Genomic DNA, 18829 nt, shown 5'->3' on the forward strand with positions numbered 1-18829 from the left:
TGACATATTTAAAAAATTTGAAGAAATAGTGGTTTAATTTGTGAATTAATAAGAATTTAGGAAAAGTACCTACTAATGAGGCAGCCAAGGGGTAGTGGAAAGAGAGCTGCCCTTGGAGCCAGGAAGATTTGTGTTCAGGACCTGCCTCCAATAACGGGGTGTGGTGGGGGGGTGTGGTCTGTGATCCTGGGCAAGTCACCACCTGCTCAGTAGTCTAGGCAACTTTCTAAGAAGGTACTGATCTACTACACTGGCAAAGCAAGTTTCACCACCCAGAAGTTCCCTAAATCAATGAGATCACAGGACTAGTTCCATACCCTTGTGAATTGGTTCATTTAAACAGCAGAGAAATAAAGTAAAAGTGTTTCTTACTCAACAAAAATTAACAGGATTTTGAACTTAAGACATTCATTAATGAATTTATACATTCATTCCAAGACACAGCACTCAATGAACTCAAAGAATTTGGATCCCTTGCTCTCCTGGCTACCAAATGAAGCAGAAGCCATTGAACTGATGACATTCAACAACTTTTGCAGGCTCTACAAACCCAAATCCAGTCTAGGGCCAAGAGAATAATGACTAATTGTCCTGGGTACAACTTAGGAGGAAATGAAGAGTGAATTGAGGAACAACACTTCTGAGGACCATCTATAATCAGAGCCTTTGCTTCCCTCTCCTCTCACTCTCTCAGCTCTCTGGAGTATGGTTTTTGATTTCTTCATTCAACTGAAAGGACTCTCTGCAAAGTTACTGATGATCTCAGTATTGCAAAATCCAATTACTCATTCTTTACCTCTTGACCTCTCTACAGCCTTTGACACTATTACTCACTGTCTTCCCCTTGATCCTCCCTTCGTTCTTAAAGAGGTTATTCACTGAATGGGCATTACCTCACTCAAAGTGAGAACCTGAAAAGACCTTAGTCCTGAAAGGGCCAGGATCTCCCAATGCATCCTCGGCCTTCCCTAGTCATCCTGGTGAATATCAGGCCACTGGACCCAGATGGCTTGGGAGGAGAAAGTGAGGCTGGTGACCTTGCACAACCCTCCCTCACTCAAATCAAAGTCAACTGCAAGTCGTGTCATCATTTCCCTGATGTTATGGTCCTCTTTGAGAATGAAGGACAAACACAACCTTCTTTCTAGCTCTTCATAACACTCCTCTCTCCTTCTCCTCTTACCTATTACCGGTTAGTTGATCTCCCCTGTCTCAAGTCTCTTCCTACTACAATCCATCCTCTACTCTGCTGACAAGTTTATCTTACTAAAGCAAAAATCTGGCTACATCATTGCACCTGCCACATTCAGTAAACTCCAGTGGTTCCTTATTACCTCCAGAATAAAGTACACAATCCTCAGTTTGGTCTTCAAAGTCCTTCAGAAGCTGGACCCCACCTGACCTCTCCTTTTTGGTATCTCCTTTGCTGGATATTCATCTGTTCATGCCCACTAACTGTGGATATCTTCCAAGTCCTGTCTGGACCCTTTATTCCTTCTATACTATTTGACATCATGATCTCAGAAACTTCCATGGATAAATTATTATCCCTATTATGATGATTCCTAGATCTATTTTCCCAGCTCTTATCTGTTTCTTGGCTTCTAGTCTTGAATTTCCAGTTGATTATTGTATATTCAAAAATGGATATATCATAGATATCTTAAAGCCCACATGTCCAAAACTGAACTCATCTTTTCCCACAAACCCTCAGGTCTTACCAACTTCCCAAGTATTGTCAATGGGGCCACCATCCTCGCAGTCATCCAGGTTTGCAACCTAGGTGTCACTCCCAACTCCTTTCTCTTTTTCACCCTGCCATATCCAATCTTTGCAAAGACCTGTACATTTTGTCTTTATAATGTCTCTCATAATGTCCTTTCCTCTTCTCTGACACTGCTACCACCCTGGTCCAGCCCTCTCACCCCCTGCCTGGATTACCACAATAGCCTATTGTGCCTAGCGTGTGGTAGAGCCTTCTGAGCTCATATTGGTCTGACCAGCTACACTTGAACACATTGTACCTTGACCTTGATATAATGATGTTATTTTGATCCTCCTCTAGCACTAAGGACAATAACCAACCAATAGCCTTAGGTTATTCTCTTTTAGGGAAATAAATTGGACAATGAAGTGGAGGATGGATCACAATGAAATCTCTCTTCATCATGGTCCATTTCTCCACTTCACTATCCAATTTATTTCCCTAATAGGTAAATATCACCATATTACTCCCCATTCAATAAACTCCTATGGCTCCCAATCGCCCCCAGGATAAAACATAAAAGGCCTTTGTGACTTGGTCCTCTTGTACTTTTCCAATTTCTTACACCTTCTCTTCACAACTCCTCCATCTAAACGACAATCCAATGACACTGTCCTTGCTAGTCCTTCCCTAGCATTCCATCTCCTGACTCTGGGAATTTTCACTGGCTATCCCCCATGCCTAGAATTCTCTCCCTCCTCTTCTCCGTGTCCTAGCTTCCTTCAAGTCCCAGCTAAGACCCCACCTTCTACAGGAAGCCTTTTCCGATGTCCCTTATGGTTAGTGCTTTTCTTCTGTTGATCATCTCTTGTACCTTGGTTGTACCTAGTTGTTTGCATGTTATCTCCCCTATTAGCCAGTTAGCTCTGCGAGAGCAGGGTCTGGTTTTGCATTTCTTTGCAACCCAGGAACTCAGCAATGCCTGTTGTAGAGTCGGTACTTATATATAAATGCTTATTGGCTTCACAAAAATGTAGGGACTTATTGGGAGGATTCTGTGCTGCTAATCCAAATGTGCTTTTTAGGAACTCTCTTCAGGCCTCTCAAACATTCATTTTACAGGGGACGAATTTCCTTTTTCTTGTGTCAATTCTATTTTTAAAAAGAACCAAATGGCACTCAGAGCTCAGGCCAGTGAACTAAGTATGTGATCCTATCTGGGATCAAAACCGAGGTTGTATGACTAACACAACTTGCTTGAATACTAAATTGGCTCTAAAGGCAATTCTAAGTCTCAACAATAGAAGCTCATTGGAACAAGGGTATTGTCTCCTAAGGTGACTACTTTGAAGTGAATTCCAATGAAGTCTTATTAGAATAGATTTATCCCTCATCATAGAAAAGAAAGTTTATTTTAGCTTATCATATCTTGTCAACTTTCACTGGGCTAAAGATACAGTTCTGCATGAGCCCAAACATGACCTAATTTATCTAGTGTGATTTAACATACTTTATCTTGTCCAAGAGGCTGACGTTTCTGTTAGGTTTACGTAATAAGCATTCACCTTAAAAAAGCCCCATTATTTCCTTCTGTAGTTTTTAATCCAAGTCACATATGGACTTTGAAATAGCAAACATTTCTTTATTTATGTATGAGCTGTCAGAGAAATAACTGTTTCAATCACTTCAAGATCTTTTCAGCTAGGACAAAAAAAATCGTATAATAAATATGAAATGTTTTTTGTGTATAATGAAGGGTATACATCTCTTCAGTCTGGCTAGAAGATTAGAAAAAAACAGATGAAGAACATTGAACAGAATGGGGGAGAGCCAATAAATAATTTAATGGAAATCTGGTCATTTCTTTTCTTTTTCATTCATTTTAAACTTAACAAAAATCAAGAAAAGAAAGAAAAAGAACATTTCCTTGAGCACAGCAGAACATAAGAGAGGATTCAATATAAAACAATATCCATTTTGGCCATTTCTTTTCAATGGAAACTTTTGTTGTCAATAACGTCTCAGGGAGGATTTTTAAAATACATCGCTGCTAGCAATAAAATTTCACACGTATAGAATGCTTGAAAGTTAACAAAGAGCTTTCCCATTTACAATCTTGAGAGTGATGTAGTACAAGTATTATTATCCCCATTTTACAGATGAGGACACTGAGACTTGAGAGAGAATAAAACATTTTTACAGTACTTTTTAAAGTTTACGACATGCCTGCCTTAACAGCAATTCTGTGAAGCGAGTACTGCAACTAGGAGGAAATGATTTGCAAGGGAAAGAACACTAGGCTGGAAATCAGAGCACTTGGGTTCAAATCCTGCCCCTGATGCTTACTACCTATGTGAGTTTGGTCAAGACACTTAATTTTCATGAGTAAAATGAGAGGGTGGACTCATTGGCTTTTGACATCCCTTCTAGCTCCGACCCTCTGAGCTAAATCATATGTAGAACAAACCGAAAGTCCAGAGAGTTTGTCAGATTTCTATAATCCCACAGCTGGTAAGTAAACAGACATTTATTAAGTGCTTTTCAGTCACACATGTCTGGCTTTTATGACCCCATTTGGAGTTTTCTTGGCAAATATATTGAAGTGTCTTTCCATTTCCTTCTCCAGCTCATTTTACAGATGAAGAACTGAGGGAAACAAAGCGAAGTGACTTGCCCAGGATCACGTAGCCATCCAACTCTCCCATTCTCTCTCTCTCTCTCTCTCTCCCCCCCCCTCTCTCTCTCTCTCTTCTTCCTCCCTACCTCCCTCCTTCCCTCTCTCCCTTTATCTCTGTGTCTTTCTCTCTTCTCTTTTCTCTCTCTCCCTCTCTCTTCTCCCACATCTTTGGGGAATAAGGTGAAAAGATAGGTAAAAAAAAAGAGACCAAATATTAAAAACTTGCCTACAAAGAGTCATTTTAGAATTACCTAGAACTGCTTGCTTCATAACATGGTGTGCTTAATCTTAACATTTATATAGCTTAGGTTTGCCCCTTACAAACTTTATTATGTTTATATTATATATAATAGAATTTGAGGAACTGATTATCTTCTTGGCATAATGTAAAGAACAGTCACGGTACACTCTTAGGACCCACATTCAAATAATACCTCCCATTTTTATTACCCATGTGACCTTGGGCAAGTCAATTTCCTCATCTGTAAAATAGAACAGGTGGCTGTTAAGCTCTCTTCTAGCTCTAAAACTATTAATTTATGATTCATTCTCAAATGACTCAGCAAATTGTAGAATGGAGTTTAGTCCATGTGCTCAGTCATTAACCAGAGAGGATTGCATATTCCATAAATTATCTCTAAAATTGCTGAAATTTTTCTAATTGTGTAATTTCTTAATTTTCCTCTTTATAGATGGGAAAAGGATAGCTTCCGTTAAGTAACATTTATAGAGAATATTGAGGCACTCGTAAAGACAAAAGTTGCAATACAATCAGATTTACGTTATGGAGCTGTCCAAAAGTGGAATGAGCCATATGGGAGGGAAGGATGTATCTCTCCTCCTTGGAGGTCCTTAGGGCGAGGTTGGATGACCACTTGTCATGTATTAGGGATTCCTTTTCTGGATGGTCCAATCAAACGGCTCTGGAAGTCCCTTCTGATTTTCAAATTCTGTAGATACTGTAACCAGCTGTGCCAATTATCCAAGTCATCAATATCAATGTTAAATAACAGGGCCAGGCAGAGATCCCTGGAACACTCCAGACCTCCTACCAATTAGACATTAAACCATTAATACTTAATCCTGAGTTCAGCCCTGATAGTTTACAGCATGTCACTATGTACAGTTTCAAACAATCATGCTTTCATTCACTTTACCTGTCTGGTTGGTATGTAATTGCTATAATTCTCTTCCAGACAACGTAATCTTTGGAACACCTTGAAATTCTTGTTTTATCAGATCATTGATAGCTACACACCCTTCATTTTTCACGGGGTGAGTACCCTAGAATCAGAGGATTCTAGCAAAAAAACAAGTGACCTTCGATATTATTTAGTCTCACTAGATTATTACTGCATCATAAGCAGTGACCTTAGAAGTCAGGTTATTCAACCCCCAACTTTACATATAAAGAAGTTAAATGGCTTGTCCAAGGTCACATAGCTAATTAGCGTCAGAACGTGAACAAGAAGGAAGGTCAGCTGTTGACCAATCACCTCGTCTGTCCCTTTAGTAAAAACTTTGTCCAACTACAGTCACTTCACTTCTAATTCTCCCTCTTAATATATCCAAGTCATGGGTAACCGAAGTCTCTTTAGTTGGCTGATGCTCATTTTACATTGTAAGAATGTGGTCTAGATATCAAGCAATGGGTATTCTTGTTAAGGAGTTAAAAGATATAGATGGAATTTCATTCATTCAACAAGCATATATTAAGCTCCAACCAGAGGCCAGAAACTGTGTTATTTTCCTCAGTGCTACTGCTTGTCACATGCTAATAGGAGCATCTGGAGGATTTCACCATCCATTTGGAATCCAGACTGGCTGTCCTCTCATAGTCTGGGACACCTATGGGGAGCAACACCTCCTTGCTTAATGCTTTTACTGATATAGATAATCAGATCATCTTTGAACAGTTTTCTCAATGGTTGCCCCTTTCAAGTAATCTTGCGTGATCTTAATATATGGACAGGGGACACTTTGTGAAAGGAAAGCCTTTAAGATTCTATTTTACTCTACCAAGATTAACATTTTTTATTTTAACCAATAAACAATATATCTTTCTGTCCTTGTGACTGAAAATGTAGTCTGTTACAAGTAAGGAGCTTTCCAACTCTCAAAATCTATGATTCCCCAATACCAGAGCCAGGATGCCAATCTATCTTTAGATTCATAGGCTAATGCCCTCTTTAAAACGCCCAGAGGCATTTTCCTTCCTGATCTTCCCTTCCTTTCTCTACCAAACTCACGTGCACTCTGATCTTTTTTGAACTCACTGCTATTGATTCAAAAGCTTTAGCTGTTTCTTATATTGCACGTGAAAGTAGTGGTTTCAGTTCAGAGTTTCTGTTTTCCCTGGAATTTCTCATTGCTTCATGGAGACTCAGATTTCTAGGTGTCCTACTGTGATGCCACACTTTTATAGTATGTTATTCTAACGAGGAGACTGGGAAAGTTGAATAGTGGGGTAGTAAGGCAGCAGCCGTTGCCAATATCCCTAATGTGGGCACTAGGTGCTTCTCCGTTCTGCATACAGTCAGCAGGTACAAGCAAAGAAAGTAAACAAAATTTAGTAGGAATAGGGCTTGATCTGTGTATTTGTTTTGTGTTTGTGTATGGGGGAAGGATTTCCTTCCTTCATTCCTTCTCTTCCTCCTTGTTTCCCTCCCTGCTTCCTTCCCTCCTTCCTCCCTCCCTCCCTTTCTCCTTTCCTTCCTTTCTTCTTCCTTTCTTCTTCCTCCTTCCCTCCTTCCTTTCTTCCTTCTTTCCTCCCTCCTTTCCTCCTTTCCTTCCTTCTTCCCTTCTTCCTTTCCTTTCTCCTCCTTCCTTCTTCCCTCCCTCCTTTTTTCCTCCCTCTCTCCCTGCTTTCCTCTTTCCTTCTTTCCTTCCTTCCCTCCTTTCTTCCTCCTTCCCTCCTTTCCTTCCTCCTTTCTTCCTTCCCTCCTATTTTCCTCCCTTCCTTACTTCCTCCCTGACTCCTTTCCTTCTTTTCTTTTCCTTTGCTTTCCTTTCCTTTCCTTCATCCCTCCATCCTTTCCTCTTTCCTTCCTTCCTCTCTCCCCAAAATCTTAAACCCCATACACAACTAATCAAAGGAACATAAAAGGGGTTGCAAATGAGTGTACATGCAACACTTTCTGTCAACAACTGAAATCAGCATTTAAGTGGTTCTTTTGATCTTTTTTTTACTATGCACTATTTTATATCTTCCCATATTTATTATTCAACTCTATCATTTCTTATAGTGAAATAAAATTCCACTGCAACCAAATACAACAGTTTATTTAGCCATTCCACAACTGTTAGTCGTATAGTTTGTTTATATTTTTTTGGTTATCACCACTAGTGCTTCTATTAATATATTTGTATATGTTGGCCTTTCCTGTTACTAATCTTAATTATAAACATAAAATGCAATTGCTAGGTTGAAAAGTATGAACATTTTGATGATTTTTTTGTACAGTTTCATAAGACTTTTCAAAATGATTCAATCAAATTCCATAAACTACATATTTTGGAAGATTAAAAAAACTCTGTAGCAAAGCAAAAACTCTGCTCTGGGAAGTCTGGTTGTCCAGGTGGTTTTCTCTGTATGTCTGTGTGGGCATTTCTCCTTCATTGTGTGTGACCCTTGGAATGGTTTCCTTCAGTGGTCTATGTTGTAAGATAATTGAGTTCTTATGAACAGAGCACACCCAAAGGCTGAGCAATGATGGCACTGATGCATCACAAGGTCAGCGACAGACGCCTTCTTGATGATACCTTCTACCCAAGCTCTTTCCTTCTCTCTGCTGTACTTTTTTTTAGAGCTCATGAGTCTCTAATAGTCAGTCCTTATAGGACCCTGACAATATCCTGCCCAAGGATCAACGATGGGACAACTCAAAGAAAGATTTTAGAAAATCCTATGTTAACCACTGTAGAGCCATTTTGTCATTTCATAGAAAAATGTTCTTGTTGGCATTGGATAGAGCAACACAAGAACATTTTTCTGGACTTCAGGGCAGTTGTTGACTTCTGAGACTGTGCCATCAAATTAGGATGAACAGAAAGTGTTGCTTTTTGACCTTAATGTTTTAAATTACAATGTTAGAGCAAGGCTTAGCAACAAAATGCCATATATCACTGAGGCACCAAATTCTAAAAATTTAAGAGTATGTTATTACCTATGGAATGAAATTTCACACAAGTCAACAAAAATAGCAATTGCTGTTATCATGAGTGTAAAGAAGTTGTATAGGGTAGCCTGGTGGCACAGTGGATAGAGTGCTGCATCTGGAGTCAGGAAGACTTATCTTCCTGAGTTCAAATCCAGTCTCAGACACTTACTAGCTATGTAACCCTGGGCAAGTCACTTAACTCTATTTACCTCAGTTTCCTTATCTGTAAAATGAGCTAGAGAAGGAATGGCAAACTATTCCAGTATCTTTGCCAAGAAAACCCCAAACGGTGTCATAAACAGTTGGATACAACTTAAAAAAAAGACTGAACAACACGCAACAACAAATTATCTATCTGGCCTTTATGATTAGGAGCAGATAATCCCAGATTCAGAAATGGAAAGTTCATGAGTGGTCATACAGTCCAAATCCTCTCATTTTAGAGACAAAGAAACTGAGGTCCCAAGAGGGATAGCAATCATGTCTGATTCTTCCTGACCCCATTTGGGGTTTTCTTTGCAAAGGTATTGGAGTGGTTTGCCATTTCCTTCTCCAGCTCATTTTACTGATGAGGAACTGAGGCAAATAGGGTAAAGTGACTTGCCCAGGGTCACATAGCAAGTAAGTGTCTGAGGTCAGATTTGAACTCAGGAAGATGAGTCTTCCAGACTCCAGGCCCAGCATTCTATTCACTATGCCGCCTAAGCTGCAGAGAAATATCTAAGGCTGATGTCCTAAGAAGCCATGGGACAATAGGATCATAGGATCTGAGAGTTAGAGATGGAAAGATCTTTAGAGACCATCTAGCCCAATCCTCTTAACAGAGGCCAAAGGAAGTGACCTGATCTTCCCACCACACTACCACCACCACAGATTTGAGACTATGTTGTACCAACTCCACTGGAAGTTTTTATAAAGACCTTCCTGACCCACCTCTTCAGGCTAATCAAACTACACATGATCAATTGTGTGGAATGCTTTATTGAAACATGTCTTTAATTGGGTGTGTAGGAAGTATGCAGTAGAGAAATTGCCTGAGGAAGTCAGGTCATTCACAAGCTGTCAACAGGTAATATCTGCTCATAATATGCATTTTAAATAAAGCCAATTGTTGTACCGTAGGGCAATGATCACACTGTCTTGACCATGCCATATCAGTCACAATAGGGAATTGTTGACAAGAAAACACTTATTAGAGGCTCTGCCTGGTGGCCTAGAACTGATCCTGGTATTGAAAAAAAGGAGCACAGAACATACCAGGCTACTGGGCATAGCTCATTAAAGGTATTTTTTTTTTGATGAGACTTGGACAAGAAGCTTTGGTCAAGAAGATATTCCAGAGGGAGATTATCTTCATCATAGCAGCTCGCTTCTCAAAATGTCCTGACAAGTTGTGTAATTCGACCAATTTTCTCTAATAATTATTGGGCCAATTTTGGGGGTCCAATTGGACCAAATTATTGACCAATTTTCTCCAATAAAATACCCTAACAGCATCCTTTATAGAAGCCTACTACCCTTTTAGCCTGAAAGATGCTCTGTGACAGATAGCTAGAGAAGCATGGACAATAGGACTTATTGGCTTCGCAAAATCATGGAATCTTAGAGTTGGAGGGGACATTAAATTCATCTAGTTCAACCTGAACAAGAATCCCCTTTACAACATAGTCCAATGAGCCTTTGCCTAAAGCGTGGGTCGAGTCTCCCAAGGCAGTCCATTTGACTTTTGGATAGTTCTAATTATTAGGAAGTTTTTCCCTATGTCAAAACTAAATCTGCCTCTTTGCCACTCTCATTTACAAATCCTATTTCTGTCTTTTGGGACCAAGAAAGCCAGGTCAGGTCTAGTCAATGAGCATTTATTAAGTGACTACTGTGTTCTAGACAATGCGCTAAGTGCTGGGAATACAAAGAAAGTCCAAAAGCAAAACAAAACATGCAAAGCAAGTTTAATTTCTTTTCCACATAGTAGACATCCAAATACTAAAGGATAATGATTATCTAATTTTCTCCGCCTCCAACCCCTAATCAGGTCTTTCCTCTAAGCTAAACATTCCTAGTTCATTCCAACAAATTTCATATGGCATTATCTCAAGGCCCTTTTCTATCCTGGTTGCCCTTCTCTGATCATTCTTCAGCTTTTCAATGTGTTTCCTAAAATGTGGTTTCTCAGACTGAACACCCTATTCCAGATACTGTCTAGCCATAGTAGGGTGCACAGTTACTATCACATGCCCAGTTCTAAACATTAATATTTCTCTTAATACAGCTGAAAATTACATTTAATTTTCTTGCTCCCTTAGCACAATGTTGAAGCATACTAAGCTTGCATCTCATTAAAACCCCCAGATATTTTTTTGAGATGAGCAGTTTTATAGTCAAACCTTTCCTATCTTATAACTACAACATTGATTTTTTTAATCAATCCTAGTATTGGACTATGCATTTGTCCTTCTTACATTTTATCTAATTAGATGCAGATCAACATTGTAGTCTGTTAAAACTTCAAGGGTTCCTATCATCCACTGCACTGACTATCACTTATCTTTATAATTGACATATTTGATCAGCACACCATCTGTCTATATCATGATATTGATAAAAATGATAAGTAGCGTAGAGCCATGTAGAGACCTCTGGATAATTCACATAGTATCTGCCTAGGTGACAGTAAATAGAGTGGTGGGCCTGAAGTCAGGAAGACCAAGTTCAAATCTAACCTTGGATGTCTACTAGCTATGTGACTGGGTAAGTCACTTAACCTTCTGTCTTCCTCCATTTCTTCCACTGTAAAATGGAGAACATAATAGCACCTACCTCACAGGGTTGTTGTGAGGGTCAAGTGAGATAACATTTGTAAAAGGCTTAGCACCCTGTCTGGCTCATAGAAGCGGCTTAATAAATTTTCGTTCCCTCCTCCCCTCTCCTTTCAAACTGACATAGAAATGTTAATAACTATTCTGTGGTTCCGGACATTCTGCCAGTTTTGAGTACACCCATTCATTTTTTACCATTTTTAGCCTGCATCTTTCCATCTTGTCCACAAGGATAGCATCAGAGACTTTGCCAAATGCTTTGCTAAAATCTAAATAAATTAATATTTACTGTATTTCCCCTTTCTACCAATATAGTAGCCCTCCCCCCAAAAAAGGAAACGATGTTAATTTGGCATGACCTGTTCTTGAAGAAGTATTAATGGGCCCTTGTGATCACTGCTTTGTCTTCTAGATCTTTACTAAACATTCCTTTAACATATTCTAGAATTTTGTCAAAAATCAAAGTTAAGCTCATTGGCTGGTAGTTTGCAGACTAATCTTTTTCCTTTCTTGAGAGTTAGGACATTTGCCCTTCTCCAGCCCTGCGATACCTCTCCCCTTCTCCTTGATCTTTCATGGATCACTGACGATGGCTCAGAAAGAAACCCCATCCCTCAGTTATTTGGTACCAATTTTCTCAGCTTTCTCACAGCTTAACTTGTGACTTTATGTCCATCAGTAGGCACCACCCTTGCTGAATTACTCATGGGGTAATGTCTCAAAACTCCCCTTGACCATCAAGCACCTAATCACAAGTACTTGTTAAGGATCCACCATGTACCAGGAACCGGATGTTAGGGATAAAATACTCAAAACAATCTCTGACCTTAATTCTGAACTTAAACATCAAATAAAATGGACATATCTACATACATAGTAGAATAGAAAAGAGGGTTATACATGATTAAACTGTGAATATCAGTTATATACAGCTTGATTTTTTTAAACATACATAATAAATTCTACATATACTTTTCAAAGCTGTCCAGGTGGTGATTTTTTTCCTGGCCTTTCTTCTATTCTCTCCTGTGCATTAAAAATAATGCTTCAATAACTGTCTTTTCTTTCTTTTCCTTTTTTGCTACCCTATTGCCCTTCCCTCCTTTGAAAAAATTAGAAGACAAACTCCTGTAAACAAACAAGCATGATCAATAAAAATAAATCTCCAATATCAGCTGGGTCTAAAAATGTATGTGTCATTCTGCATTTTGAGAATATTACCACAAGGGATCAGTCAGTCAAAAAATACTTCTTAACTGCCTATGCTGTGCTACACTCTGAAGATAACGAGTGGAGTCTGAATAAATATTATCTCAGATTGGCATTTAAAATGGATTACTCTAGCACTATCATAAACTATAAAACAGCTGAATGAGATTGGACATTTACAGCCAATTTAACCACATTAACTATGCAAAGTTTTGTTTATTTACGTGTAGAATAACCTATCATTAATTGGGTTTTTTAAAAATGTATACAATTGGGGCAGCTAGGCGGTGCAGTGAGTAGAGCACTGGCCCTGGAGTCAGGAGAACCTGAGTTCAAATCCAGCCTTAGACACTTACACATGTACTAGCTGTGTGACCATGGCAAGTCACTTAACCCCAATTGCCCTACCAAAAAAAACCAAATAAAAATGTATATAATTGTAAGGAATCTGTGTATGGAACTGTGCTATGAGAAATGATGAGCCCAACGATCTTAGAAAAACATGATAGACCTGCATGAAATAATAAAGAGCAAAATGAGCAGAACCAAAAGAATATTGTATACAGTAACAGCAATATTATTTAAAGAATGACTTTGAGCAAATAAGGGATTGTGACTATTATAAATACCCAAATTAAGGACATACGAAGGAAGACACTGTCTGCATCAAGAGAACAAACTGATAAATAGAAGTGCGTATAGAACGATTTTACACATGCATACATATTTGTGTCTAATGGTAGCCATCTCTAGGGGGCAGAGGGAGGGAAGAAAAAAAGAAATTTATATGATAACTATTATATATTTAAATGTAATAGCAAGTTGTACATAACAGATTTGCAGTTTCATGTGTACTGTTTTTTATTATACTATATTATGGAAATGCTTGTTTTATCGCACAAATTAAAAATAAAATAAACAAAAATTTCAAAGAATGAAAGCAGCTAGAGTTACTATTCAGTTAAAAGTCAGGAAGCCCTGGGTTAAAACATTCTTTTGACAACTATTAGCCTTATGACCCTCTCTGGGACTGATCTATGTCAGCAATCTCTAAATTTTTTTTGAGTGTAAGCCATTTTTGGTTTTAAAAAATTGAATATGAATCATGAATATTTACTTATTAATAAAATATATACATGTGGAGCAAAAGTAAAGTAAGCAAATAGATTTGGGAGGAACTTTAAAAATACTGAAGGCAACTCAGTCGCACAGGAGATAGAGTGCTGGACTTGGAGTCAGAAGGACACTTCCCAACTGTACCTCAGTCTCCTCAGATGTCAAATGAGGATAATAATAATGAAGACCAAATGAGAACACACGTAAAGCATTTTGAAATCTTAGAGAGTTATTTCTCAATACCCAGCGCTCTCCATTCCTTCAAAGAGATTTTTTCTTGTCCTTTTGCCCAAGAACAAAAGGTGATACGCAAAAAGTGAATTATTGCCACATTTATTTTGTTCTTCATTTTGCCTTCAGAATGTGGCCAACATTCAAAATCAACAGTTTCAGGTTGTCCCTTCTTAACCTTAACATTCTAGGACCCATGATTTCATCATTGTGGTTACTTTACTTCCTCCACAGATTGTATCTCTTTTGTGATGGCCTTTAGGAGTTGCTATAGTCAAAAAGTTCATTACTCAGGCTAATCTAATATTAATACTAGTAATAGTCATAACAGCTAGCATTTATATAGTACCTGTTATGGGCCAGGCACTGTGCTAAACACTTCACAAATATTATCTTATCTGATCCTCACAAACCCTTTAGAGAAGATCATCCATGTTTTACATTTGAGGAAACTAAGACAAGGAGAGGTTAAATGACTTGCCCAGAGTCACACAGCTGCTAAGTGTCTGAAGTCAGATTTGAACTTAGCCACTCCTGACTCCAAATCAAGTGCCTATCCACAGTACCACCTAACTGCCTATGCCTTCTCTCGTTTTCAATCAATCAATTAATCAGCGTTCATTTATTAAGGGCCTACAATAATCAGGCTCTATGACAGACAGTGGGAATACAAAGACACAAATGAAACAGTTACACACACATATGTGTATATATATATATATATATATATGTTTGTGTATATACATTAAAAACTTATGTATGTATATATGCATGCATATACCTATCTACATGTTTACATATATGTGTGTGTAAATATACACACACAAGCAAAATAGCCAGAAGGTAATTTTGGGGGAAGGGAAAGTAACAGCTGAGAAGATTAGGAAAGTCCTCATGTAGAAGATGGAACATGAGCTAAGTCTTTAAGGAAAGCACAGAATTGAAGATGTAATAGGAGAATGCATTCTTGGAATGAGAGAGAACCAGTGCAAAGGCGTGATGATGGGAAATGGAGTATCATGTGTGAGGAACTATATGGTCAGTTTCTCTGGAACAGAGAAAATGAAGGGAAGCTATATGTTAAAAGGCTGGAACAGCATTTTTCAACCAGTTTGCGAAGGCTCTTAAAGTCCAAATAGGGAAGCTTATCCTAGATTCTAGAATTAATGGGGAGCTAATGGAATTTATTGAGTAGGTGAATATGGGATATAGCCAAACTGTCCCCTTAGGAAAACCACTTTGGCAGCTGTGAGAAGGAAGGATTGGAGTGGGAAGAGACTTGAGACAAAGTGTCCAATCAGGAGGCTATTGCAAAAATCCAAGCAAAGGGTGATAAGGGCCTGAACTAGGGTGGTGACTTTATAGCTGAAAAGAAGGGGATGAATCCAAGTATTGTTATGGAGGTAGAGAGAGCAAGGTTTGACCACTGGTTGGATATGTGAAATGAGTGACAGTGAAGGTTTGAAGATGACACCATAGTTGTGATCCTGTGTTGCTGGAAGGATGGTCAAAAATAGAGAAGTTTGGGAAAGAGGTGAGTTGGAGGCAAAAGATAATGAGTTTTATTGCTGTTTGTCTGTGGGACATCTGGATGGAAATAGCCAATGTGATGTTGGTGATGAGAAAGTGGAGCTCTGGAGAGAGCCTAGATTGGGAATCATCTACCTAGAAGTCATAATTTATTTGCATGTTTCAGGTAGAAAACTTTCTAATAATAGCTTAAAAAGCTAACAATTATATGGCATTTTACAGTTGGCCAAGTCCTTTACATATGTTAACTCAGTGAATCTACTTGGATTCTATTATTAGGTTGATGTCCTTGGCAATGAGTTCATCATCTACCCATGAAACAAAGGCTTATTCCCCCTTCAGTATCTATGCACTATGGTACCTTCCCCCCAGCTGCCCCAGGGAGGTGATAGTCCCCTTGTATTCTGCCCTGGTATGAGCACAGCTAGAGTACTGTGTTCTGTTTGAAGTGCCACATTTTTGGAGTGGCATCGATGCTAAAAACTGCTCAGAGGACTCCCAGGATAGCAAAGGGCCTTGAGATCATGCCAGAAGAAGATTAAGAAGCTGAGGACACTTAGCCCTGGAGAAGACATCTTATGTATCTTCTGAAATAAATAGCTGTCTTAAAAGTATCTGAATGATTGCTATTGGAATATAGTGGATTTTCCTTCCCTGGAAGGCTTCAAGTAAAGGCCAGGTAACTATTTCTTAGTGATGTTGTAGAGCAGAGGTGTCACACTCAGATAGAAATGGTAACTGCTAAACCATCCCTGCAGGCCACACGTTGACTTAGAAAAATGACATTAATTATGTCATAGTGTACTTTTGCTTATTTTGTCAGATATTTCCCAGCTACATCTTAATTTGCTACGGGACACACTTGGGAGGGTTGTGGGCTACAGGCAGTCTGCTGGTCATGTATCTCATGCATCTGTTGTAGAGCACTGGACTTGGAATGAGAAAGACCTGAGTTCAATCCTGCCTTAGTTTTTACTAGCTGTGGGACCCTTGGTAAGTCACTTAACCATTCTCAGTCTCGGTTTCCTCGTCTATAAAATGAAAATAATTATAGCACATACCTCCCAGAGCTATTGGGAGGATTAAATAAGATAAAATGAAACTTTAAAGCTCTTGTTATTATCATTACAATATTATCATTAGAGGATGCTTATTCAGACACAGATTGGAGAAGACAGCCTTTGAGCTGGCCTTACGATTGAGATTTCATGACTCTGTGTTAAGGAATATTTGCTACAAATTGAAAATAAAACCCATCTACTCTCAAGTTTCCCTTTTTAAAGGAGAACAAAGTCATTATACCTGAGCTTGGCGTTTATGTTCTGATAGTGTAAACACTGTGTCATGGTGATCTATTTGAAATACTTTGCGTCAGTCCATTCTTTTTTTTTTTTAACAATTAATAGATTGCCAGTGAAATGCCGAACTCATTTGAACTAGAGATCCAGGAAGAGAGTTAAGTGAGTTAATTTTGTTTCAAACTCTATAGACCATAAAGCAAGCAAAAGGAACAACAGGAAAAGACATTTTAACTGTCTCTTCTAAAACTAGAAACCACCTAAGACAAATATCTTATTGATTTTCTCTGGTCAGATTCTCTACAACAAACACAGACTGTCTGTGGTCAGAAAGTAAAGAGAACCTAAAAATATGCCCAATAAATCCAAATCATTATTGTTTAATGAGATCTCCTCTCTAGCTACACTTCAGACTTTTCTCAGAGACAGAATAAACACAGACAGAAACCTGTCAACTACTTGATCTACCAGCTATAGCTCCAAATGGACTTTTGGTAGTTTAATTTTTAAAAAAATCTATTCTACTCCTAAAGGACAAAGATTTGCTACCACCAGGGATATCCAGAAGACTGTGCCCTGGACTTTCAAGGGAATTCCAGGATGTGCCACAGCAACATTATTGGAATTTAGGTACCACTTTCCAAGGTGACTACTTTGAAGGAATAGTTTGTTTTTGTCGAGCAGTTGTTTTTCACTTGTGGGTACCCATTTGGACATTGAAGTGAGGTTAAAAATAAAACATATCAATACAATTTTTTTTAGATAGCCCCTGTCCTAAAGCCCTCTCTTGAGGTGGGGGTGGCCTCTTCCATCTTTCCTCTTGAAGCTTAAAGAGTTCCAAAGATCAAGAAACCTTAAGCTGTCCTCCTATGGATGTCTCTGCTCACCCCCATGCAGGGGCCAATGAGGAGAGAGCCCCATAATAATGGGCTTTGGGGCAGAGGCTATATATTCGAAAAAGAAAATGAAAAATAGTATCTTTTTTTCTTTAGAAGGTTAAGTGTAAAATGAATACTAATAAATCCTATCACTGATTTATTCTATGACATGTGAATAAAGATTAAGGAAAGAGTGAAAACTTATTAAATACCTATTGAATTTTCTGATCTTCTGGTCAGCTTGGTAGTCCACTGGATAGAGTGCTAGAGTTGGTGTCAGGAAGAACTAAGTTCAAATCCTACCTCAGACACTTAGCTGTGTGAATCTGGACAAGTCATTTTACTTTTCTGCTTAAGTTTCCTCTTCTAAAAACTAGAGATAATGACATCCTGTCCTCAAAGAGTTGGGAGGATCAAGTCAGACAATATATGTAAAAATGATTTGCAAACCTTGAAGTGCTATATAAGTTCTGGCTATTTATTGCTCTACTCTGTCCCATCCAGGGAACTCATTAAGCTTAAATGAGCAATTAGATGTATAATGTATTGACTTGTTTTGATATTAGGTGTCAGTAGCTTTATTAACTAATTCATCCAAGGACTACTTCAGCATGATGCCGTGGAAAGAGCACAGGATTTTGAGATGTAGAATCTGGCACTAAGCTCTGATCTATTCCTTATCATCAGTATGAACTTTAGACTTTATGGGACTCAGTGTCCTCATCTGTAAAATGAGCTGGAGAAAGAAATGGCAAACCATTTCAGTGTCTCTGCTAAGAAGATTCCAAATGGGGTCACAAAGAGTGGGACACAAGTGAAAACAACTGGACAATAAGAATTTCCCTTCCAGCTCTAAACTTATGAGCCATATAAAAAACAGATAACTCAGGCATGAATTGTAGTCATTTCTAGAAAGTTGTTTTCAGTTCAAATGTACTTCTACTTAACATACTTCCACTCCTTAACTGTCTAACTTACTAGCTTACTAATTGATTGTTGTTTTTTCATCAGTGCTACAGAGAGAGGACATTTAGTATTTCATGTACAAGGACATAATTGTGTTCAAGGTTGTTTATCAGATAAAACAGGCCATTTTCAAAGCTGATGCATCAGGTCATCACCTAATGTTTATGGCAAGATGTTTAGCCTTGTATGGACATTCCTACTTTGGGAATTGTGATGTAACTGCGTGAAGTTGGGTAATATCTT

At 38.5% G+C, this 18829-nt stretch overlaps 1 protein-coding gene across 4 annotated transcripts in view; it reads left to right on the forward strand.

Moving 5' to 3' along the window:
* Positions 1-18829, forward strand: part of LOC118849937 (ATP-dependent translocase ABCB1-like) — a 496364-nt gene that overhangs the window by 81471 nt on the left and 396064 nt on the right. Inside the window, exon 1 of one of the 4 annotated variants that reach the window (XM_036759040.1) lies at positions 5595-5657. The exons of the other annotated variants lie outside the window; for them this stretch is intronic. The gene's annotated coding sequence lies outside the window, so the exon portion shown is untranslated. Of the gene's footprint in view, positions 1-5594; positions 5658-18829 lie in introns of those variants that run through there. 4 annotated transcript variants of the gene reach the window in all.

This window comes from Trichosurus vulpecula, chromosome 5 (assembly GCF_011100635.1).
Source record: "Trichosurus vulpecula isolate mTriVul1 chromosome 5, mTriVul1.pri, whole genome shotgun sequence".
Classification (NCBI taxonomy): Eukaryota; Metazoa; Chordata; class Mammalia; order Diprotodontia; family Phalangeridae; genus Trichosurus; species Trichosurus vulpecula.